This window comes from Martes martes (assembly GCF_963455335.1).
Source record: "Martes martes genome assembly, chromosome: 13".
Taxonomy (NCBI): Eukaryota; Metazoa; Chordata; class Mammalia; order Carnivora; family Mustelidae; genus Martes; species Martes martes.
Window position 1 is genome coordinate 76,654,211 of NC_137901.1, and position 24,115 is coordinate 76,678,325.

Sequence of the window (24,115 nt, forward strand, 5' to 3'; positions counted from 1 at the left end):
TCCGAGCTATTCACTTTTTTTTAAGAGTTTATTTATCTGAGAGAGAGAGAGAGAGAGCGCGCAAAGTCAGGTGGGAGGGGCAGAGGGAGAGAGAAAAAGCAGGCCCTCGCTGAGCAGGGGAGCCCCACGTGGGACTGGATCATAGGATCCTGAGAGCATGACCTGAGGGGAAGGCCAGTGCTGAAAGGACTGAGTTATTCAGGCACCCCTCCCTGAATTATTCTTGAACAGCACCACCAAGGTGCTGACGGGTACATTCTTGATGTCCTTCTAGATGTGTCTGAGAACATCTCAGTCTGGGCGTGGCTTTGCCACAGGATCAGAGAAAAAGAAGACCCGAGTATTGCCAAGGTGAGCTTGCCTCTCTTTACCCAAGGAGCAAGCATTGCTTTCTTGGTTTCTTTCATCAAATTCAGATGACAATCAGATTATACACTATATGTTGGTGAATTGAACATAATAAAAACTTCATTTTCCTAATGTAAATTGTTTGTACATGGAAATAAAATGATTTTTAAAGATTTTATTAATTTATTTGACAGACAGAGATCCCAAGTAGGCAGAGAGGCAGGCAGAGAGAGAGGGGGAAGCAGGCTCCCCTCTGAGCATAGAGCCCGATGCTGGGCTCGACCCCAGGACCCTGGCATCATGACCTGAGCTGAAGGCAGAAGCTTTAACCCACTGAGCCACGCAGGCACCCCTAAAATGATTTTTAAACAGTATGTGTGTGTGTATGTGTGTGTGTGTATATATATATACACGCACATACACATTTGAGAGGACATATATATAATTTCCCTTTGGGGGAGAGTGCTGAGTGGTTGTTTCTTGCCCACCATCGTCTGATTCGAGAGGACATTTACCATTGGCAACAGCAAACCTCGTTAGAATTGCTGTGGTAGGATCCTTTCCATTCGCAAGAGTTTCTCCTGCTTGAAAGAAGAATTTTGTAGTCGCCACCCTGAGTGGACTGGGCAGACACATCTCCCAGGAAAAACAACTTCCTACAGGCATCCAGGTCCCACAACTGGGGCCTTGGACTCAACCACTGTGTTCCATCTGGTTTCCTAAAGTCATTCAGAGAACTACAGATCAGTGCAGGCAGACAAGTATACAGCATGACCAGAGCCTCATGGTGTCCTCTTTTCTGTACCTGCAGCCTCCAGAAATACCATCCACAGAGGGAGGTGGTACGTATTCTGGACTCAGTCTCTTCCTGGGAAAAAACTCTAGCTGGTAAGGCAGGTGGGGGCCCCCTTGCAATCTTCAGTCTAGAGAGCCTCCCTGATTGGGGGTTCCTGGCAGGACTCTTGGGGGTTTGGGGACAGGCATATTTCCCAGGTGACAAAGTATGCTCTTGTGTCTGCAGGACTAGGAAGCCAATGTGTTCCGTGTGTGTAGTGCGAGTTTGTGTGCATGAGGTTTTGGGTTGGGGTGTCTTTTGTGGCTCTATGCAGTGTGATTGTGAGTGGGTGCTTTTGTGTGGGAGACAGAGAGAGACAGAGACAGAAAGACAGATACAGACACAGAGACAGAGAGTCAGACAGGGAGAGGGAGAGATGGAAAGAGCAAGAGAGAGTGTGTCTATTTCTGCAGGAGATAGATCCCACTGCCACTGTGCAATGGCCAATGTCAACATTCTCAGAGAAAAGAAAAAAACCTCATCACGGCACATGTTCTAGCCCTCTGACCGCGGGTGGCCCCACAGGGGCAGTTCAGCCCCTGCTAGCCAACCACATGACCCCACATGATCTCACCCCCATTCATATCAAGCAATACTCTCCGAGCTATTCCTTTTTCTTTTAAGTTTTTATTTATCTGAGAGAGAGAGAGAGAGAGAGAGAGAGAGAGCACAGTCAGGTGGGAGCAGCAGAGGGAGAGAGAGAAGCAGACTCTCGCTGAGCAGAGTGGCCTCCATGTGGGACTCGATCTCACAACCCTGAGATCAGGACCTGAGGGGAAGGCCGATCCTGAAAGGACTGAGCCCTCCAGGCGCCGCTCCCCAAATTATTCCTGAGAAGCACCACCAATGTGCTGACGGGTACATTCTTGATGTCCGTCTAGATGTGGACAATAGCTCAGTCTGGGCGTGGCCTCGCCCGACCATCGAAGTCCAGAAGGACCGGCGTACTGCCAAGGTGAGCTTGCCTATCTTTCCCCAAGGAACAAGCATTGTTTTCTTGGTTTCTTTCATCAAATTCAGGTGAAAATCAGATAATATATGTTGGTGAATTGAACATAATAATAAAAATTCATTTTCCTAATATAAATTGCTTGTATATGGAAATAAAATGATGTTTCAACTGTATGTGTGCGTGAATGTGTGTGTATGTGTACGTGTGTGTATATATATATATACACACTCGTATACATATATATTTATACACACACACATATACGCATACACACACATTGGAGAGGACATATATATAATTTCCCTTTTGGGGAGAGTGCTGAGTGGTTGTCTCTTGCCAACCATCATCTGATTCAAGAGGACATTCACCGATGGCAACAGCAAACCTGCTTAGAATCGCGGTGGTGGCATTCTTTCCCTCAGCAACAGTTTCCCCTGCTTGGATGAAGAATTTTGTAGGCACCATCCTGAGTGGACTGGGCAGACACATCCCCTAGGAACAACCATTTCCTACAGGCGTCCTGTTTGCTTACCATGGGGGCCAAACACTGGGTTCCCTCTGGTTTCCTAATGTCACTGAGAGAACTAAAGATCATGAAGTCAGACAGTGTACAACATGACCTGAGCCTCATCATGTCCTCTTTTCTGTACCTGCAGGTGCCGTCCAGACTGAGCAAAAGAGGTGTGTATTCTGGAATCAGTCTCCTGCTGTCTGTAGTCAGGGGCACCATCAGATGCTGGGTTCCCACTGGAATGGGGATCAGAGGTGTGGTGAAACAATGGGTTTTCTATGTGGATAACCACGGTCATGTCTTTGTAAGTGGCTGTGTAGTGTTCAGGTAGTGAGTTTGTGTGTGTGGAGGTGGGCTCTGTCTCTGTGTGAACTGACAAGGTGTGATTCTGAATGGGCGTGTGGTTTTGTGTGTGGCTATGTGTGTGTGTGTGTGTGTTTCCCAGGATTTATGTCTCCCTGAATAGCACAGTTGCTGGTATGAACTTACCATTTAGGAAAAGAATAAGAAAATCCTGCCCCTTGCCTCTTGGGTGTGTATGTATGTCAGAACTGATGGCATTGTACGACTTAAATATGTGTGCAGTCCATCGTATGCCAAATAGATCTGGTTTCATCTGACAAAATCACAACACCATGGAGGAAAGTGTGCCCAGGGTCCTGAGAGGAAAATACGTTTTCGGAATCCCCGTGAGTCTGTCAGGAATGCCAACAGTTAATGATGGGTCTCACCCCTGAGCAGACAGTGGGATCAATCATGACCAAAGAGAAGGAGCCATGGGATGTTCAGTTGGCGTCAGAGAAAAGGGAGGCTGGAGAGGGTGCTGAATGGCAGCGGGGTCATAGTGCCTGTGTTTGGGGAGCCCAGCACGGAGATGAGGCCCTTCAACCCCGGATCTCGTGATCCTTTTCCCATCTCTATTTCTAGGGGAGACCCTACATTTCAACACCGAGTGGCATCAGTAATAGTTCTTGGCCTTGTTCTTGATCTTCCCCGAACGGGGCTCTCACCAACCCCAATCCCAGAGGCCACGTTCCATCAGACTCTTCAGGTTAAAGGGACATTTCGCCAACTGCCCCTCCTCTGTTCCCAAACTGTTTCTGAAGAAAAGGAGCCTGAGAAGGAATCCTCCCCGAATTAGCGGGAGAGCTGGGGCAGGGGGCCCCAAAGGCAGATGGGTGCCACGCCCTGTTCTGAAGGAACTCTGAGAAGTGGGAGGCTCCAGGTTCAGGAAATCCTTCGTCTCTAGATCGTGGTCTCACGGTAGTGTGGAAGGGAATGCCTGCTGGGTGCGACCCGACACAGAAGTGAGAGCAGCAGCTAGGCTCTGAGGAGGCCTGGCTCCGTCAGATCCTTCTGCATTGAAGCGTGAGGGCACAACCTAGGGGCTTGGACTAGATCTTCAGAGGGAAGCTGTAGAGGGCATGGTGGGTGGGGGCCGGAGGGAAAGCTCAAAGGACAGCCAGGCCCTGCGAGAGTGGGAGGGGACGCCACGGTTGCAAGATTAGGTGAATCAGTCCAGCATCACTGCCTGGGCCCAGCCTTGCCCACACTGAGGACGCCATTCCGGCTCCTCCTGAGCAGGGACGAGGCAGGTCACAGTGTCACGGCTGGTGGGAGCACTGCACGGACGTCTTCCTAAATCCCTGGGGAAGGGGCTTGCTTCCCATTCCATCCCCTTCTCCAGCCACCTGTGTGAAGAACCAGGCACTTTCCATCATGGAAATTAGGGAGAGGCAGAGAATGCATTCAGGTCTCCTGTTCCCACACCTGATACACATCAGTGGGGATGGAACCAGGACCAGGCCGGACACACAGAGGTTCCCAGCCTGAACCACCCAGGGCTAGGAGGGGCGAGTTTTTACTTTTCACCTGCTTCTGGAAGTCACTTGACAACCAGTCCTTGTCTACATGTTGTTGGCCAAGGGTTATCTGGCCTGCAGACATATTTATGCTGAAGAGATCTCACACCATGTGACTGTGGCAGCTGTAGACATTCTAGTTGCACATGAGATGCAACTCATGTGCAACCGACTCCAGGCACGGTGAGCTTAGCAAAGTGATGGGAGCTGACCCCAGGGTGGGGTGCTCCTTGCTCCTCCCTTTTGTGGCCCAGACGACATCAGTTTGATGGTTTCTCTGAAATGAACTGAGAGTTCTCACACCCAAACTCTGTGTGCTTCCACTCATGGACACAGGAGCCCCGGCCCCTGCTCGCCACTGCAAGGGCACCACCAGCATCTCCCTCATTCCTTCTCCCCCAGATGGTCAGCGCTGAGCAGCCTCTCTTGATACAGCCTGGATTAGGGTCTAGTTCAGGGGCAGAAACTTCCCTCTTCAGCTTGTCTGGGCCTATGTGGCCCCACACTATGCTCACTGCCTGCCCAGGCTCTAGTCTGGACCAGGAAGAGAAGGGTGGGCTCCTGAGGACAGTGAAGTGTCCCTGCCCCTAGCTAGACATGCCTGCTCCTATGTGAGTTAATTCGAGGAAACCAAGTTAAACAGCCCCGTCCTTCATCACATCCACCAAATTACAGGTGCCCCATAGTGCATGTTGACAACACAGAACATTTCCATCCTCACAGACAGCTCCCCTGGGCACCCGTTCTGAGCCTGGCAGAGGGGCTGCTCACGGACCCCATCTAACCCAGACTGTTGCCACCCCAGCTGGGATCTCGGGTTGATCCGTGTGCAAGTGAGAGCTATCGTGATCCCGTGGAGATAGGGAAGTGCCATGGGAAGGGGCATCCTTCCTCTCGCTGAAGGTTTGCAGCTGTGCTCAAGGTCTCGTTGAAGGGCTCTGCCTCCAGGGAGCCCAGGGCAGGTCTGAGGATCTGGAGGAAGAGCAGGTGATGCCAGGCGAGCCAGCCTGTTCTTGGCTGGCGCAGCAGGCGCAAGGGAGCCCCTCTCTCTAACAACCCGCTGCTCATGCTTGTGTCTCTATAGAACGGAGCCTCGAGACCATCTATGAGGCCAGCTCAGAGGAGGAAGACTCGCCAGGTAGGGAACTACACTCAGGTAGGAACCAACGGGAGAGGGTTCCTGGGAACAGGCACGTTACAGCAGCTGCTTTGTAGACCAAGAGTGGGAGGTAGGAAATCAGAAAGATGAAGTATATGTATTAGAGGATTTCTTTCTGTTTTTCAGCCTTGGAGGCATCTAATTTCTTAGAGAGAGGGAAGGATTGGCGGGGAGGGGGCGAGGGAGAGGGAGGAGGTGACTCCAGGCTCAGCCAGGAGCCTAATGCAGGCCTGCTCCCAGGGATCAGGAACCCAGCTGAAGGCAGACGTTGAAACGACCGAGCCACCCTGATTCAGTCTCTGTTTTGTTCTTTTCCTGTAATGGTAGGATCTTTTGAAATAATAGTAAGAAGTAGCTTGCCTCTGTGCTTTGAAGGGGCTCTGTTTGTAATCCTCTTTTCTTATTTGATATTTAAGATTCTCTTCGGATAGCGCAGTGAGGCTTCGTTCCTCACTGCCAAGCGTGAGAGCCTTTGGAAACCCTCCCAGGCTGGTGGGAATTCCAGAGGCCTGTGTGAAGGCTGCTGAGTTGGTCACATACCCTGGCGCTCGAGGGTCCCACGAGCTGGTTTCCTGGAGGACCAGGCCCAGGACAGAGGCTCTAGAAGTGGGACCATGGTCTCTGCTCCTGTCTGATCCCGCTGCTCCAGCCACACAGCAATGGACCTGCTCCCCACATCATGGTCACAGACCACCCTTGGACCATCCCTCAACCTGCTGGGGGCCTGCCCCAGTCCTGCCAGGGCTTGGGGGCTTGGCATGATTGCTGGCAAGTGCTGGTGTTTATATGGCTGTTCTTGCTGTGGAACCCTGGAACCCCACACTGACAGCCTAGGGGAATTTGGACACATCATTTGATCTCTCCTGTCACATTCATCTCTTCTCTGGGCTAGGACACTTATGGGCTGTAGTAACACTCAAGTAGGATTCAAGTGCCTATGATCAGCCCAGGCATAGGGCAGTACCTTTATTGCCCAGTTGCCTGTCACCCTCACGCCCAGCACAACCCAGGCCCATGGAAACCACCTCCACGCTAGCTGGTTCGGCTCACTGATCAACGGAGGGACTAGGGAGGATGGCAGTAAACCCACGATGATTGCTCCACGGTTGCCATTTCAGAGAACAATCTGGTTGGTGGAGGTGAGAGGAGAAGGGAAAGAAGAAATTCATGATTCAGGGAAGAATGAGGGAGTGTAGCAGGAGGGAGCAGAGGAAGGCAGGAAATCATGGGGACAGAAAGTCATGGACAGCACCATGGCTGCCTCTTGAAGGAATGGGTTGACGGGCATGGCTTCTAGGTCCCAGTTATGAAATCCGAGGGCTGAGAAAGGCCCAGAGACCCTGGAGGCCTTCATTATCAGTGGGTTAAGGGGATCATGGTTCTGGGGCTGGTGAGATGGGGGGACTGCAGAGCTGAGGAAAGAAATGGACTTTTGGGGTCAGGGACATGATCCTGGGAGAAGTGACCTGAGTCCTCACCTCACCCTGACTGTCCCCTTTCCCTTCCCAAGGCATGGCCATGTCTGTTACCATCGCTCTGCCCAGAGAAGACTATTTTGCAGACCGTGAATACTCAGAACGATAGATCCACAATCCTTGTGCCATTATGGCCTCTTTCAGTCCTTTATACTCTTTCTTTTCTTTCTTTTTCTTTTCTTTTGGTAATGAATTATTTTCTTTTGAGAGAGAGTGAGATCCCGTGAGGGGGAGAAGGGTAGAAGGAGAGAGAGAATCCCAGGCAGATTACTGGCTGAGTGCAGAGCCTGACAGGGGCCTCGACTCCACGACCCTGAGACCATGGCCTCAGCTAACATCAGGACTCACACGCTTCACCAGCTGAAGAAACCAGGCACCCTTCCTCTCCCTTATTGATAACCTCCTTTTGGTAGCTTTGGCTACTTTCCTCTTTCCTGCTTTTTACGATTCTCATCCTGTAGGAGTGAGCTTACGCAGGCACTCGATGTTCTTGGATCTCCAAATCTATACTGTCTCCTCAGCCCTGCTCAACAACTTCCTCAGTATTTTCCCGGTTTCTGGTCCCCAGTCTGCATGAAAAAGCGAGTGCACAAATGGGCCGTAGGCAGACTGAACATGAAGATAGGTTTCTGACCACAACCAACCCAGGACCCAGTCCTTGGTGTCAGCCGAGCAAGCAGGCTTAGTATGCATGTCAGACTTGGAAGGAGGTTGGCTGCTGTATCTAGCAAAAGGCCAGGAATCTGCACCAGATCCCGCAGAACAATGGGCCCCAAATGGCCGTAGTTCTATCGGAGAGCTTCCCTAACTCTTGTCCCCACTCCCCACCTAGGACCGACGGACCAGAAAACATCAAGTAGGGACCCCTAACAACCACATAGGATGCCTCACTTCTAGACCGCTCACTGAGGCTCTCTGTGCCAATAGGCTCCCATCGGGCACAGCTGAGGCGTTCCCTTGTCCCCACTAGTGTGAGTTCTCACTCCTCTGCTTGATGTTGAGTCTCTGCCAAATGCACATAATGGTGGCTTGACTCCCTTGCTCTAGCAAGCTCTGATATTCTTTGCCTGTTGTCCTTTGAATGGCCTTTCTTTACCGGACAGGTCATCCCAGAGGTCCCGCTGAGACCCCGTCTGAGCTGCCATTGCTTCAAAACCACAGCTTTCCAGCCAGTGTTGTGCCCACAAGGCCCCTTGGGCCTTGCTGCCTGTAGCTTGTCGAGTCTGTGAGGACCTGGTGAGTGAGCAATGGATCTGAAATTTGCTCTCTTGCAGTGAGTTCCTAGGCTGTTCATACTCAGGCTGGCACCTGGGCCTTGTTTTGGGGTCCCATTTTTTTTGGCCTCCTTGGTGGAATCAGACCATTCCTTTTTGTCTGCTCATGCTGTCCTTTTGGTTCCAATGTTGTGTTGTGCTGTGCAAAACTGTTGTGAGTCATAAAAAGAAGAATCAGAGCTTGGAACCATGTATAGGCTCTTGTGGATCTTGTCTGAGTCAGCCTTACAGACCAGGGAGACTGATGATCTCAGCAGACTGTCATCCGCCGGGATGAACTGAGCTGAAGGTCCCCAATCAAACCAGCTGAAGTTCTCCCACTACGTCAATATTGGGTCCTGGGAGTATCCTCTCTGGGTTTCCACTGGCTGGAGAGTCCATATTGATGGGCCTGTGTTCAGAGGTGGCCACCTGCCATTTGGGGGGCTCAAGGCATGAGATATATAAATGTTCTATTTTGACCAACCATCACCACTTCTCTTCGGAATCCTCTAAACCTAAACTCTCTCTTTTCCCAGAAAACAAAAATGTCTGCTTCCTGTATGTACTTTCCTTGCAATCTCAATTCTTATTCCCCACAACTTCGCCCATGATGATTTGGGTCTTCGGGGCCAACTCTGGACAACCTGATTTGACAAAATCGTTCGTTTGAAAAGCAGGCATGTAACACACAAGATATTGGGTCAAGGCTCCCATCTAGTTCTTTTTTCATTTTGTATACGCTTAGTTAAAATACTTCTTCTCATTTTCCATAAACCGCTTGCTACCATTCACCCAGAATGACCCCTTTACTCCTTTTTTTCTTATAATCACTTTACTAACTATTATCCTTGTTAGTTATTATCCTCTCTGTGCTTCTGACCGCAGGATGTGCCATCCATCCCTGGACCCCATGGGAAATCCTTCTGGGAAACTCAGATTTCATCAAATGAAATGAATCACCAAGACTGGAAATTCCAAGTCCTGGGTGAGCTCCAAAAGAAGGCGACTTTTGATTATTCAGGCACACGACTTGGAGGATTTACTAGTTATGCCACAAGTTAGAACAATGTTCCCTTTATTGGAAACGGCATAAATAAGAAAGCCTGTAAGAAACCTATCTCTAATCTTGAGAAAATTTACTGATAATACAATTTATGTCCCAGATGGAATATGGATCAGTCTCAGCCTATTGGTGGCATAGTGATTTTTGTGCCATTGCCATAGATTTCTTGTGGGCAGGATGTAGTGGTATCTGTGTTTGGCCCCATCAAGTAAGACAGGTAGAACAGGCTCTGAAATGCCTTAAGGAAGAAGCTGTTTGGCATTAAGGTTGATCCTCATGGCTTAGGGGATTGGTGCTTTTGGCCTGGGTTGGACAATAGGGGTTCCTGGTTTGGAAGCACCCTATATAGACTCTTAACATGGTCTTGTTTGTTTTGTTTGTCTTCATAGTGGTCAGAGTGCTGGTCCACTGCGTTCTAGCCAGAGTCTTACAAGCATCTCTACAGATGTTCTCTCATCACATGCATGGTCAAGAAGATCTTCCAATACAGTTGCCTATGAAGATGACTAGACCATGTCCAGCAGTGAAGTGTGGGATCTCTGGTCTTCTCAGAATGGGCCAACCTCTCCCAAGTGAGACAAGGACCAAAATGGGGGACAGACACATGGAAGACCCAAACGGGCAGTGCCTTGACCATATAGAAAAATAGGGACTCTGGCCTGAAGTGTGCAGCCCAGGAAACCAACCCAGTACCTACAGTTTTTGCCTTGGAAGGCATCAGACCACTATCTGGGGCATCCAGCCCAGAAAGCTAACCAATAAGCCCTGTAGCAATTGGCCCCGAAGGACCAAGACATGATTTGTAACTGAAACTGTGCCTGGTTTTTCTCCCTACTTCCACCTGAGACCCCACAGATACAATAGCCCTGACAAAGACATGGGATGTCCTGCTTCTAGACCGCTGACTGTAGCTTCCTTATGTCAAGAGGCTCTAATCAGGGCATCTCTGAAGGCTTTCCTTCTGGCCCTACAAAGTTTCCCTACTCCTCTGCTGCCTTTGAATCTCTGCCTACATGCAAGTGATAGTGGCTGACTCCCATGCTCTAGCAAGTTCTGAATAAATCCCCTTTACTTGTTGTCATGTGGTTGGTTTTCATTTATATGCTGACAGCACCACTGAATAGTGTCAACAAACCCTGAATTGTCCAGGCAAGGAGCTGGGCTGAGTCAGGTATACTAGGAACCCCCTGCTAGAAGGAAACCCTGTGAAGTCTGCTTCTGGCCCAGGTACTCCCCACACTGGGGTTTTTCTGATTTGGGTGCTTCTGGACATGCCAATCTGCCCGTCCATTTCCACTCTCGAGATTGCTCCAGCACGGGTCTGGTCCCAGAAGTTCTCTTGTCTTTGTCTTCAGCTTTGAAAATATGAAGACTGAGGCATGAGACAACTGTGTGGAATTGCTGAATAAGATTCTGGACGTCTGCGGCATGGTGTGGACAAAATTTTAGATTTGAAGTGGGGCCATGCTAGGTCAGAAAGTTTGGAACCGATCAGCACAGAGTTTTCCTGAGTGAAAGAGAAAATAGGAACGTATGTCTGGGGACCCTTGGTGAGTGTCCTGGGGAGGGGGTCTGCAGGTTGTGGGTATGGAGGGGGCCCTCTAAGAGGAGATGGAACAAGTTCCCTGCCCCGTAAGGAAATAAAGGAGAAAGTCTGTAGAGACGTGATCTGGGGAGATGCTTTGCAAAGAAGGAGCGGGAAATTTGCCCACTCAGAGCCAGTGCAGCCCCTGTTCACTCTCAGCCAGGCCTTAATCCAGGTTATTTGCACACTTACTCAGATCAACAAGCAGTGAGTCACGGAAGGTCACAGGTTTAATTTATTAAGCCACCAAAGCACCAACGCAGGTGGCCACTTTCCCAATTCGTTCACAGTAACTGGTCAGTGAGGGTTGGTCAGTAAAAGGAATCTAATTCTTGGCAGAGCCATCCCATGACAGTTGGTTGGAAATGTCCTATGTTCTCAGTAGTTGAGCAGTTGAGCAGACCACTCAGTGGCCACTAAGCATGGCCAGCTGGTCCCTGGTAAGGCTCCATGTGACACAGTTGGTAATGTGAACACTGGGGAAGGATGGCCACAATGGGTCTTCCATTGGCTTCCCTTGGGGGTAACTGTCTTGTGTTTTGGGTCAGCGGTTGAAACTTAGAGGTGGGAGGCTGAGTAAACATTTGGACTTTTCTGTTGGCTCAGGCACCTCCTCCAATGTTCTCAATGTAATATGACAAAAGGCAGAATTTGACAAACCAAAAGAGGTGTAGCAAAAAAAAAAATCATATTTAAAAAAAAAAAAAAAAAAGAGCGTCCAGGCAAGAGACTTGGTTCTGGGTGATAGGCATGATCTCTGGTGCCCTGGGCAGATCTCGGGTGTTCAGGGATCTCTCTCCCCAGGGAACAACTCTATTCCTGTCCTGGACCCCATCCTCATCTGTATGGTAATTCCCGGCGTGTCAGTTCATCTCTGTACATTTCAGGGCCTCCCACTGTAGAATATGGCTTACAGCCCCTGCTCTGCCCTCCGACACCTCAAGAGGGCTGACCTGGGGGTTACAGGAGATGGTCACAGGTATCGTCCACGAGCTGTGAAACATCATTCCCATGCAAAAGCTAAGAGGGGGCTTCCTTCCTTCCTGCTGTGGAGCCGTCCAAATCCCCTCTCTGGATTCAACCACTCCCAAGTGTCTACCTTCTTCTTGCAGTCACTCAGGGCTCGAACACTTAGGGCAATTAGGAAACACCAGTCATCTATTTTTTCTTAAGGCTTTCCTTGTGTTTAATTATGTTTAGCCTCATAATATCATACTGATAAGTAGGCCATATTCACACTTCAACATCTCAGGGAGATGAGACACAGAGGGGTCTATGTAACATTCTGCATACTCCTGGCTTCTAAATGGAGTTGGAACCCAGGCCATCAGTCATGGATACCGCCCGTTGCTGCATTTCCACAATGCCTCCGTCAAATGAAGGTATGTGCCCTCAGGACCTCTCTGTCAGGTGTTCTAAGTGCACCCCAACTGCAGAAGCTCCAGAAGTCCAACTCAGATTCAGGAGGCTCCACTGAGCAGGCAGCAGGTGAATAATGAGATAAAAGGACTGAACTATGCATAGATTACCACCCATTTCCCTGGATTCTTCTGCCAGCAAGATGTCCACAGTTCTCTCTATCATGATGCATTTCCCGGCATCTTGCCTCAAGGATTAAGAAGAAATGTTCACCCGAGGTGAAGAATATCAACTGGCCTGAAGCAGTGATTCAGGAAACATCACATCTGGCCAAACAACAGGAGGCCCCCTAGGGATGACCCAGTTGAAGGTACTGTGGAAACAGACTCATTAGGTTCATTCAAGAATAATGAGTCTATTTTATTCAGTGACCCATATTTAAGAGAAAACTATGAGATGTTCAGCCACATTCCTCTCTCCTGTATGCAAAGGTAGATGATCCAGTCAATCAGTAGGGCCTCTAATTCTAGAAATCAAGACACACTCTAACTCAAGAATGGGCTCATGTTTAACAGGAATCAACATCTGCAGCCAATGTGTGGACCCATAGTTGTTTTCTGTCCCCTTTTGTCTACATTCTTTGTTTTTATTGTGTTCAATTAGCCACCATAGAGTACATCATTAGTTTTTGATGCAATGTTTAATGACTCATTGTTTGTGTATAACACCCAGTGCTCATCACCACAAATGTCCTCCTTAATACCCATCACCCCGATACCCCCCCTTCTTACTCCCTCCCTTCTGTAACCCTCATTTTTTTGTGGGAGTCTAGAGTCTCTCATGGTTTGTCTTCCTCTCTTACTTTTTCCGACTCTGCTTTCCCTCCCTTCCCCTATGGTCCTCTGTGCTATTCCTTATTACTCCACGTCTGCCTTCTTTGTCCCATTCCTTAAAAACCATATAAAGATTTCTATTCTGCTGGGATGAGTCCTTAGACTCTCTGATTTTCTCCATTTTGGACAGCATCCGTAAGACCCATAAGGGAAAACTGAGACAGTAAAATCCTTAAGAGAGTTTGACCCCTCAAACGATTTTGCAGTGGAAAAGTTATATGGTGTGCCTATACAAAAGGGGCATTTTAATCACAGCAGCTACCATGTCCTTGACAAGGGTCTTGTTCCAGGGATACACTTCCTGGTCATCATAAAGCCAGGGCGGCTTCTCTTACATCCAAAGTCTATCAGTTGCTTCATCCAAGACATTCCCTTGGCATTTATAGGGGCAGTCAGGCAGTCCCCTCCTTCTCAGTATTAACAAACCATACAGTGCCTTTTATCCAGCCCCTGGGCTTGCTGGTTGTCTCAGGAATAACGTGCAGTGTGTCTGGACCACGCACAGCCATTGCAATTGTTCCATAGTGAGACGTGGGTCCTCATTGGACCCAAACATGCCCTCCCACTGTGTAGCCTTCAAAATGAAAGACACAGCCCCCAAATGAGTCACTCTCACATCCCATTTCAGTAAAGGTTTGTTGGGGAGCTGGTGATGCCCATCCATAAATCAGGCAACTTCTTCACACTATACCTCCTGGCTTCAGTAATTTCTTGGTTTTCTCACCCCCTCCCCCAGCTGCATTACCTTTTTGGTGACCAGGGGTCTTAGGGATGCACTGTGTTGTCCAAGCCTAATATTTCTTTTGGGGGAATCCTTGAGTCTGAATGAAATCTGAGCTTGGTCTGCCCTCAAATCCAACCCACCACTCTGTGTCCTTTTCCTTTGAGCTATTAATGATAACCATGACCAAGGGATTGCCTCCTTACCTTGTTCTTATTATTTTACATTTGCTTTACATTTCTAGTGGGTCAGCTCCCTAGGCGTTGGGCCCATCATGTCCAAATTCTGTTACCCAGCTTTTCTCTGCAACATTCACTTTAGAGAAATGACTGAGGCACAGATGCTGGTCGGTACTGTGGGTGGCCTTCTGATCACGTAGGACTCAAAGGAAGCTCATACCCACACTCTCATCCCTTCTCTTTCTAAACCACATGTGTTAGTGAGTCAGTCCTTCTCAGGAATACCCCATTTCTGACACTCAAGTATTCTGTTGCCCCCCAACTTGCCATACTCCAATAGAATACAGTTGCTGATCACTGAGTTAGCACAAGATCCCCCAAGAGAAGGGCAAGGTCCCTCAGAAGACTGTCCTTATATCAGGCACCAGATGCAATTTGGGGATCCCTAGGCCACCTGCATTTTTCTGACAGACTAGCTCTATATTCAGGGATTCCCATAGTCCCTCTGTTTCACCACTTCCCTATAACTAACACATAGAACTACGGATAGTGCTAGACTTCCAATTTCAGTTTTGTTTTGTTTTTTTAAGATTTCATTTATTTGACAGACAGAGATGACAAGTAGGCAGAGAGACAGGCGGGGAGAGAGGAAGGGAAGCAGACTCCCGGCCAAGCAGAGAGCCCGATGGGGGGCTCGATCCCAGGACCCGGGGATCATGACCCAAGCTGAAGGCAGAGGCTTTAACACACTGAGCCACCCAGGTGTCCCCCCTTTTTAAAAAAAGATTTTATTTATTTATTTTGGAATGAGAGAATGCACAAGCAGGAGAGGAGCAGAGGAAGAGAGGGAGAGAAAAGAGAGACAGGAGCAGACTCCTTGCTGAGTGTGGAGCTGACAGAGGGCTGCATCCCAGGACCCTGAGATCATGACCTGAGCTAAAACCAAGAATCCAACCCTCAACCAAATGAGCCACCCAAGTGACCCAACTTATAAGCACTTCTAATAGAATCAGTTACTATGTTTTTGAATGGGTGTGGTCTTAAGTTATTTTGAATGAGACAAATTTAAGAGAGAGCTGGGTATGTGGTCTTGATTTTGGATATCAACTACAAGGAATATCCAGCAAAAAGTAGATAACAAATAGTTACTATTAGATTGATATAATTTACTTTTATATCTTGAAGTCAATCAGATTTACCTTTTATTATCTCCTGATTTCCATGCTCCCTACACTCTCCTGCTTATCTAGGAGTATTATAAAGCAATATAACATAATTGAAGGGAGAAAACTTGATTGTACCTTATGCAAAGAATTAAACAAAGGCCATTTACCTGAGTTGTGGTACAACATCAAGATGGGGAAATGAGAAGATGATATAAAAATTATTCATAATTTCCCATCTCAGAAATAAAGTCTATAATTCCCATAATTCTTGTACAGTTTCAAACATTTCCAAACTTGTGGTGAACAAAAAAAAGCAAATATGAAACTCATCAGATGCAATATGGGGAAATGGTGGTTGTATCTGATTTCAAGGTACACACCCTTCTAGCAGGCTGTAAAGGCTGTGGGTTCACACTTTTGTCAACCACCTCCAGAATCAAAAATCATACACTTTATTAGCATTAGCAGGGGGTGAAAAATTGTGAGAAATGGCTGATCAGTGCTAATGTGTCTGTGAATATGAATTTCAGTTTGGATAAAAGATGCAGGATGTTCTACTGCAACTTCCGATGTCTTATTTCTATAATACTCTCTTGCAAATTTTTCAAAAATGAAAGGCTATTGCCCAATTTCAGGTGGTTTGGGGCATGTTCCAGTTTGTCTAACAATGCTTGGAAATACATCTTTGCAATCATGGAGAAAAATAGTTGGGGAGAAATGACTGGGTCCACGGAGTGAGCTTTGAGAGAACACTTCTCAAAACAGTATTTTCTTTTTTTTTTTTTTAATTTTTTATTTATTTTCAGCGTAACAGTATTCATTGTTTTTTCACCACACCCAGTGCTCCATGCAATCTGTGCCCTCCCTAATACCCACCACCTGGTTCCCCCACCCTCCCACCCCGCCCCTTCAAAACCCTCAGGTTGTTTTTCAGAGTCCATATTTTCTACTTAAAAAAATTGAAATGAAGAATATGTGTATATCTTCTTACATCAGTGGGGTCTATGACTAATTCCACATACATAGATATCGACCCTTTAATATTGGGTTAAAAGACATCAGTAGGAATCCCCATTTTTCTTTCTTTTTTAAAAGAAATGATTTACATATATATTTGAGAGACAGAGAGAGAGAGAGAGAGCATAAGTGGGAGGGACAGAGGGAGAGGGAGAGAGGATCTCAAACAGGGACTCAATTCCAGGACCCCATGACCATGACCTGAGCTGAAACCATGAGTCAGGTGCCCGACTGACTGTGCCACCCAGGTGTCCCTAGGAATCTCCATTTTGCTTAAAGGGACTTAACAGACATGGCTTAAGACAGGGCTTCTCAACCTCTGGGTTGTCCTTTGGGACAAGGTAACTCTTGTGGGGAGCTTCAGGGTGCCTTATAGAATGTTGAGTAGCATCCCTGGTCTCCACCACCAAATGCTAGTAGTACCCATCCCCACAGTTGGCAACCTCCCATGTACTAAGTCATTGCCAAGTGTCCCCTGGGTCCAAAATCCTCCCTGCTTGGGGACCACTGGACACCAATGGAATGTGTCCCAGAGAACAGGGAAGCTATTCTCTCTGGGTACAATATTCTACTATGTACTTTAATTGAGTAAAAATACTATCAGAATAAAGAGGCATTGACAGGGTGTGAATACAGGGAGAGAAAGAGACACCTAGGGGCCAAGTTACAAGGGGAGGAGAGGAGAGCCCTAAATTAATTTATTTTAATTAATTAAAATGATTGATAATCATTCATTCCGTTCATTGTTTCTCACATTCTCAAGAGGGTGGCTAAAGTGAAAGCAAGATGGAGAATTTAGATATTGTTGAGTAAACCATGACTGAGCCACTACCATCCGTGCCTGGCAACATGTATGGAATTTCCTCACACACTGACTCACTGGGCTTGGGAATCACAGGCACAGAAGTGATTCTCAGTACTCAGTCTGAAGAATTGGCTTATTTCAGGATGTTCATAAATCAAAATGCAGTATAGGCTGGGATATCCTGAGAAGCACTGTCCAATAGCATTCCCTGATGTAAATGATCTCCAGCAGCACTGTCCAATATGGCAGCAACCAGGTCTGGGTGGCTCTTGAGTTCTTGAAATGTGGCCACCTTTCACGTGAAAGATCATATGTGAAAAATCTTAACATGTGGAGGATATTGAATTAAAAACACATGAATTTAGGGAAGCCTGGGTGACTCAGTTGGTTAAAAGACCATGTCTTGATACCAGCGCAGGTATTGATCTCACAGTTGTGAGTTCAAGCTCTGCCTTGGGCTCCACACTGGGCAGGAGCCTCCTTAAAAAAAAAAAAAAAATACCCAAATTATCATTCACATTTCCCTTACGGTTTTCATTTTTCTTCTTTCCAGTGTGCTTCTTAGAAAACCCAAAACTACAAATGTGCCTTGCATGGAATCAGCAACGATGGACATTGGTACTGTATAGATTTTCTTTTTCTTTATTAAGTATTTTTCTTAACATATAATGTGTTACTTGCCCCAGGGGTACAGGTCTATGAATCGTCAGGCTTACACACTTACAGGCTTACACACTTCACACCACTCAGCATAGCACATACCCTCCCCAATGTCCATAACCCAACCACCCTCTCCACACCCCACTTCCCCCAGCCACCCTCAGTTCAGTTTGTTTTGTGAGATTAAGAGTCTCTTATGGTTTGTCTCCCTCTTGATCCCATCTTGCTTCATTTTTTCCTTTCCTATCCCCCAAACCCCCTACTCTGCCTCTCAAATTTCCCATATCAGGGAGATCATAGGAGAAGTATCTTTCTCTGATTGACTTATTTCCCTCCACATAATACCCTCTAGTTCCATCCACGTTGCTGCAAATTGCAAGATTTCATTTCTTTTGATGGCTGCATAGTATTCCACTGTGTGTGTGTGTGTGTGTGTGTGTGTGTGTGTGTGTGTGTGTGTATACATATCACTTCTTCATTATCCATTCATCTGTTGAGGGACATCTAGGTTCTTTCCATAGTTTGGCTATTGTGGACAATTGCTGCTATAAACATTCAGGTGCACGTGCCCCCTTCAGATCACTATATTTGTATCTTTAGGGTATACCCTAAAGATAGATATATATATATAGATATATCTATATATATATCACTTCTTCGTTATCCATTCATCTGTTGAGGGACATCTAGGTTCTTTCCATAGTTTGGCTACTGTGGACAATTGTTGCTATAAACATTCAGGTGCACATGCCCCCTTCAGATCACTACATTTGTATCTTTAGGGTAAATACTCAGTAGTGCGATTGCTGGGTCATAGGGTAGCTCCATATTCAACTTTTTGAGGAACCTCCATACTGTTCTCCAGAGTGGCTGCACCAGCTTGCATTCCCACCAACAGTATAGGAGGGTTCCCCTTTCTCCACATCCTGTCCAACATCTGTCGTGTCCTGACTTGTTAATTTTAGCCATTCTGACTGGTGTGAGGCGGTATCTCACTGTGGTTTTGATTTGTATTTCCCTGATGCCAAGTAATATGGAGCCCTTTTTCATGGGTCTGTTGGCCATCTGGATGTCTTCTTTGCAGAAATGTCTGTTCATGTCCTCTGCCCATTTCTTGATTGGATTATTTGTTCTTTGGGTGTTGATTTTGACAAGTTCTTTATAGATTTGGGATACTAGCCCTTTATCTGATATGTCATTTCTGAATATCTTCTCCCATTCTGTCAGTTGTCTTTTGGTTGTTTTGATTGTTTCCTTTGCTGTGCAAAAGCTTTTGATCTCAATGAAATCCCAATAGCTCATTTTTGCCCTTGTCTACCTTGTCTTTGGCAATGCTTCTAGGAAGGAGTTGCTGTGGTTGAGGCCGAAGAAGTGGTTTCTGCCTGTCTTCTCCACAAGGATTTTGATGGATTCCTGTCTCACATTGAGGTCTTTCATCCATTTTGAGTCTATTTTTGTGTGTGGTGTAAGGAAATCGTCTAGTTTCATTCTTCTGCATGCAGTTATCCAATTTTACCAACACCATTTGTTGAAGAGACTGTCTTTTTTCCACTGGACATTCTTTCCTGCTTTGCCAAAGACGAGTAGACCATAGAGTTGAGGGTCTATTTCTGGGCTCTCTTTTCTGTTCCATTGATCTATGTGTGTCTGTTTTTGTGGCAGTACCATTCTATCTTGATGATTACAGCTTTGTAATAGAGCTTGAAGTCTGGAATTGGGATGCCACCAACTTCGGCTTTCTTTTTCAACATTCCTCTGGGTATTCGGGATCATTTCTGGTTCCATATAAATTCTAGGATTATTTGTTCCATTTCTTTGAAAAAATTTGATGGTTTCTTGATAGGGATTACATTAAATGCATAGATTGCTTTAGGTAGCATAGACATTTTCACAATATTTCTTCTTCCAATCCAGGAGCATAGAAGATTTTTCCATTTCTTTGTCTCTTCCGCAATTTCTTTTATGAGTACTTTATAGTTTTCTGAGTACAGATTCTTTGCCTCTTTGATTAGGTATATTCCTAGGTATCTTATGGCTTTGGGTGCAATTGTAAATGGGAATCACCTCCCTATTTTCTCTTTCTTCTGTCTTGCTGTTGGCATATAGAAATGCAACTGATTTCTATGCATTGATTTTATATCCTGACACTTTACTGAATTCCTGTATGAGTTCTAGCAGTTTTGGAGTGGAGTCTTTTGGGTTTGCCACAGAAAGTATCAAGTCATCTGCAAAGAGTGAGAGATTGACTTCTTCTTTATGCCTTTTCTTTTTGTGGTCTGATTGCTGAGACTGGGACTTCTAGTACTATGTTGACTAGCAGTGGCGATAGTGGACATTCCTGTCGTGTTCCTGACCTTAGGGGAAAAGCTCTCAATTTTTCCCCATTGAGAATGATATTTGCTGTGTATTTTTCATGGATGGCTTTGATGATATTGAGGTATGTACCCTCTATCCCTACACTTTGAAGAGTTTTGATCAAGAAAGCGTGCTGTACTTTGTCAAATGCTTTTTCAGCATCTATTGAGAGTATCGTATGGTTCTCATTCTTTCTTTTATTAATGTATTTTATCACATTGATTGATTTGTGGATGTTGAACCAAACTTGCAGCCCAGGAATAAATCCCCCTTGGTCGTGGTGAATAATCCTTTTTATGTACTGTTGGATCCTATTGCCTAATATTTTGGTAAGAATTTTTGCATCCGTGTTCATCAAAGATATTGGTCTGTAATTCTCTTTTTTGAAGGAGTCTTTGCTTTTGGATCAAGGTCATGCTGGCCTCATAAAATGAGTTTGGAAGTTCTTCTTTCATTTCTATTTTTTGGAAGTTTCAGGAGAATAGCTATTAATTCTTCTTTAAATGTTTGGTAGCATTCCCCTGGAAAGCCCTCTGGCCCTGCGCTCTTGTTTGTCAGAAGGTTTTGATGACTGCTTCAATGTCATCAATGTCTTCAATGAGGGGGATGTTATGGGTCTGTTATGGGTCTGTTCAGGTTTTCTATTTCTTCCTGGTTCAGTTTGGGTAGTTTATACATCTCTAGGAATGCATCCATTTCCTCCAGATTGTCAAATTTGCTGGCATATAGTTGCTCATAATACGTTCTTATACTTGTCTGTATTTCTTTGGTTTGGTTGTGATCTCTCCTCTTTTATTCATGATTTTATTGATTTGCATCCTTTCTCTTTTCTTTTTGATAAGTCTGGCCAGGGGTTCATCAATCTTATTAATTCGTTCAAAGAACCAGCTCCTACTTTCATTGATTTGTTCTACTGGTTTTTTTTGTTTCTATTTCATTGATTTCTGTTCTGATCTTTATGATTTCTCTTCTCCAGCTGGATTTAGGCTTTCTTTGCTGTTCTTTCTCCAGCTCATTTAGGTGTAGGGTTAGGTTGTGTACTTGAGACCTTTTTTGTTTCTTGAGAAAGGCTTGTATCACTATATACTTTCCTTTCAGGACCACCTTTGCTGTGTCCCAAAGATTTTGACCAGTTGTGCTTTCATTTTCATTTGTTGCCATGAATTTTTTTCAATTCTTCTTTAATTTCCTGGTTGACCCATTCATTCCTTAGTAGGATGCTCTTTAGCCTCCATGTATTTGAGTTCTTTCCAACATTCCTTGTGTGATTGAGTTCTAGCTTCAGAGCATTGTGGTCTGAAAATATGCAGGGAATGATCCCAATCTTTTGGTACCAGTTGAGACCTGATTTGTGACCTAGCATGTGATCTATTCTGGAGAATGTTCCATGTGCACTGAAGAAGAATGTCCTATTTTGTTGCTTTGGGATGGAATGTTCTGAATATATCTGTGATGTCCATCTGGTCCAGTGTGTCATTTAAGGACTTTTTCCTTGTTGATCTTTTGCTTGGATGATCTGTCCATTTCAGTGAGGGGGGTGTTAAAGTCCCCTACTATTATTGTATAATTGTCAATGTGTTTCTTTGATTTTGTTATTAATTGGTTCATATAGTTGACAGCTTCCATGTTAGGGGCATAGATATTTAAAATTGTTAGATCTTCTTATTGGACAGACCCTTGAAGTATGATATAGTGTCCTTCCTCATCTCTTATTATAGTCTTTGGCTTAAAATCTAATGTATCTGATATAAGGATTGCCACCCCAACTTTCATTTGATGTCCATTAGCATTGTTTTCCACCTCCTCACTTTAAATCTGGAATGTCTTTGGGTCTAAAATGAGTTTCTGTAGGCAGCATATTGATGGGTTTTTTTTTCTTATCCATTCTGATACCCTGTATCTTTTCATTGGGGCATTTAGCCCGTTTACATTCAGGGGAACTATTGAAAGATATGTATTGAGTGCCATTGTATTACCTGTAAGGTGACTGTTATTGTATATTGTCTCTGTTCCTTTCTGTTCTATGACTTTTAGGCTCTCTCTTTGCTTAGAGGATCCCTTTCAATATTTCCTGTAGGGCTGGTTTGGTGTTTGCAAATTCTTTTAGCGTTTTGTTTGTTTGTTTTTTGTTTTTTGTTTTTTCTGGAAGCTTTTTATCTCTCCTTCTATTTTCAATGGTAGCCTAGCTGGATATAATATTCTTGGCTGCATATTTTTCTCTTTTAGTGCTCTGAATATATCATGCCAGTCCTTTGTGACCGTGCCAGGTCTCTGTGGATAAATGTGCTGCCAATCTAATATTTCTACCATTGTATGTTATAGATTTCTTGTCCTGAGCTGCTTTCAGGATTTTCTCTTTGTCACTATGACTTGTAAGTTTTACTATTAGATGATAGGGTGTGGACCTATTTTTATTGATTTTGAGGGGTGTTCTCTATGTCTCCTGGATTTTGATTCTTGTTCCCTTTGCCATATTAGGGAAATTGTCTAATTTGTCCCAATGTACCTTCTGCCCCCCTCTCTCTTTCTTCTTCTTCTGGGATCCCAATTATTCTAATATTGTTTTGTCTTATGGTATCAGTTATCTCTCAGATTCTCCCCTCGTGGTCCAGTAGTTCTTTGTCTCTCTTTTGCTCAGCTTCTTAATTCTATGTCATTTGGTCTTCTATATCACTAATTCTCTCTTCTGCCTCATTTATCCTAGCAGTAAGAGCCTCCATTTTTTATTGCACTTCATTAATCGCTTTTTTTATTTCAACTTGGTTAGATTTTAGTTATTTTCTTTCTCCAGAAAGGGATTCTCTAATATCTTTTATTCTAATATCTTTATTAGATATTTATCTTTTATTCTAATATCTTTAATTCTCTAATATCTTCCATGCCTTTTTCAAGCCCAGTTAGCACCTTGAGAATTGTCGTTCTGAACTCTAGTTCTGACATATTACCAAAGTCCATATTGATTAGGTCCCTAGCCATTGGTACTGCCTCTTGTTCTTTTTTTGTTTTTGTTGTGAGTTTTTCTGCTTTGTCATTTTACCCAGATAAGAATATATGAAAGAGAGAATAAGATTAAAAAGGGTGGTCCTAGCCTCAGCAATCAGACAACAAAAAGAAATTAAAGGCATCCAAATCGACAAAGAAGAAGTCAAACTATCACTCTTTGCAGATGATATGATACTATATGTGGAAAACCCAAAAGGCTCCACTCCAAAACTGCTAGAACTTATACAGGAATTCAGTAAAGTGTCAGGATATAAAGTCAATGCACAGAAATCAGTCGCATTTCTTTACACTAACAACAAGACAGAAGAAAGAGAAATTGAGGAGTCGGTCCCATTTACAATCGTACCCAAAACCATAAGATACCTAGGAATAAATCTAACCAAAGAGGCAAAGAATCTATACTCAGAAAACTATAAAGTACTCATGAAAGAAATTGAGGAAGACACAAAGAAATGGAAAAATATTCCATGCTCATGGATTGGAAGAACAAATATTGTGAAAATGTCTATTCTACCTAAAGCAATCTACACATTTAATGCAATCCCTATCAAAATCCCATCCATTTTTTTTAAAGAAATAGAACAAATAATCCTAAAATTTATATGGAACCAGAAAAGACCTCGAATAGCCAAAGGAATATTGAAAAAGAAAGCCAAAGTCAGTGGTATCACAATTCCAGACTTCAAGCTCTATTACAAAGCTGTCATCATCAAGACAGTATGGTACTGGCACAAAAACAGACATATAGATCAATGGAACAGAATAGAGAGCCCAGAAATAGACCCTCAACTCTATGGTCAACTAATCTTTGACAAAGCAGGAAAGAATATCCAATGGAAAAAAGACAGCCTCTTCAACAAATGGTGCTGGGAAAATTGGACAGCCACATGCAGAAAAATGAAATTGGACTA

The 24,115-nt window shown here is 45.1% G+C and overlaps 1 long non-coding RNA gene across 1 annotated transcript; it reads left to right on the forward strand.

Annotated features, from left to right (window-relative positions):
* The first annotated feature begins 1,830 nt into the window (after positions 1–1,830).
* Positions 1,831–10,542, forward strand: LOC308354423. The gene is made up of 5 exons (XR_013967861.1): positions 1,831–2,138; positions 2,792–2,816; positions 5,593–5,646; positions 9,284–9,383; positions 9,851–10,542. It is a non-coding gene; the product is annotated as an uncharacterized lncRNA (long non-coding RNA).
* Positions 10,543–24,115: the final 13,573 nt, after the last annotated feature.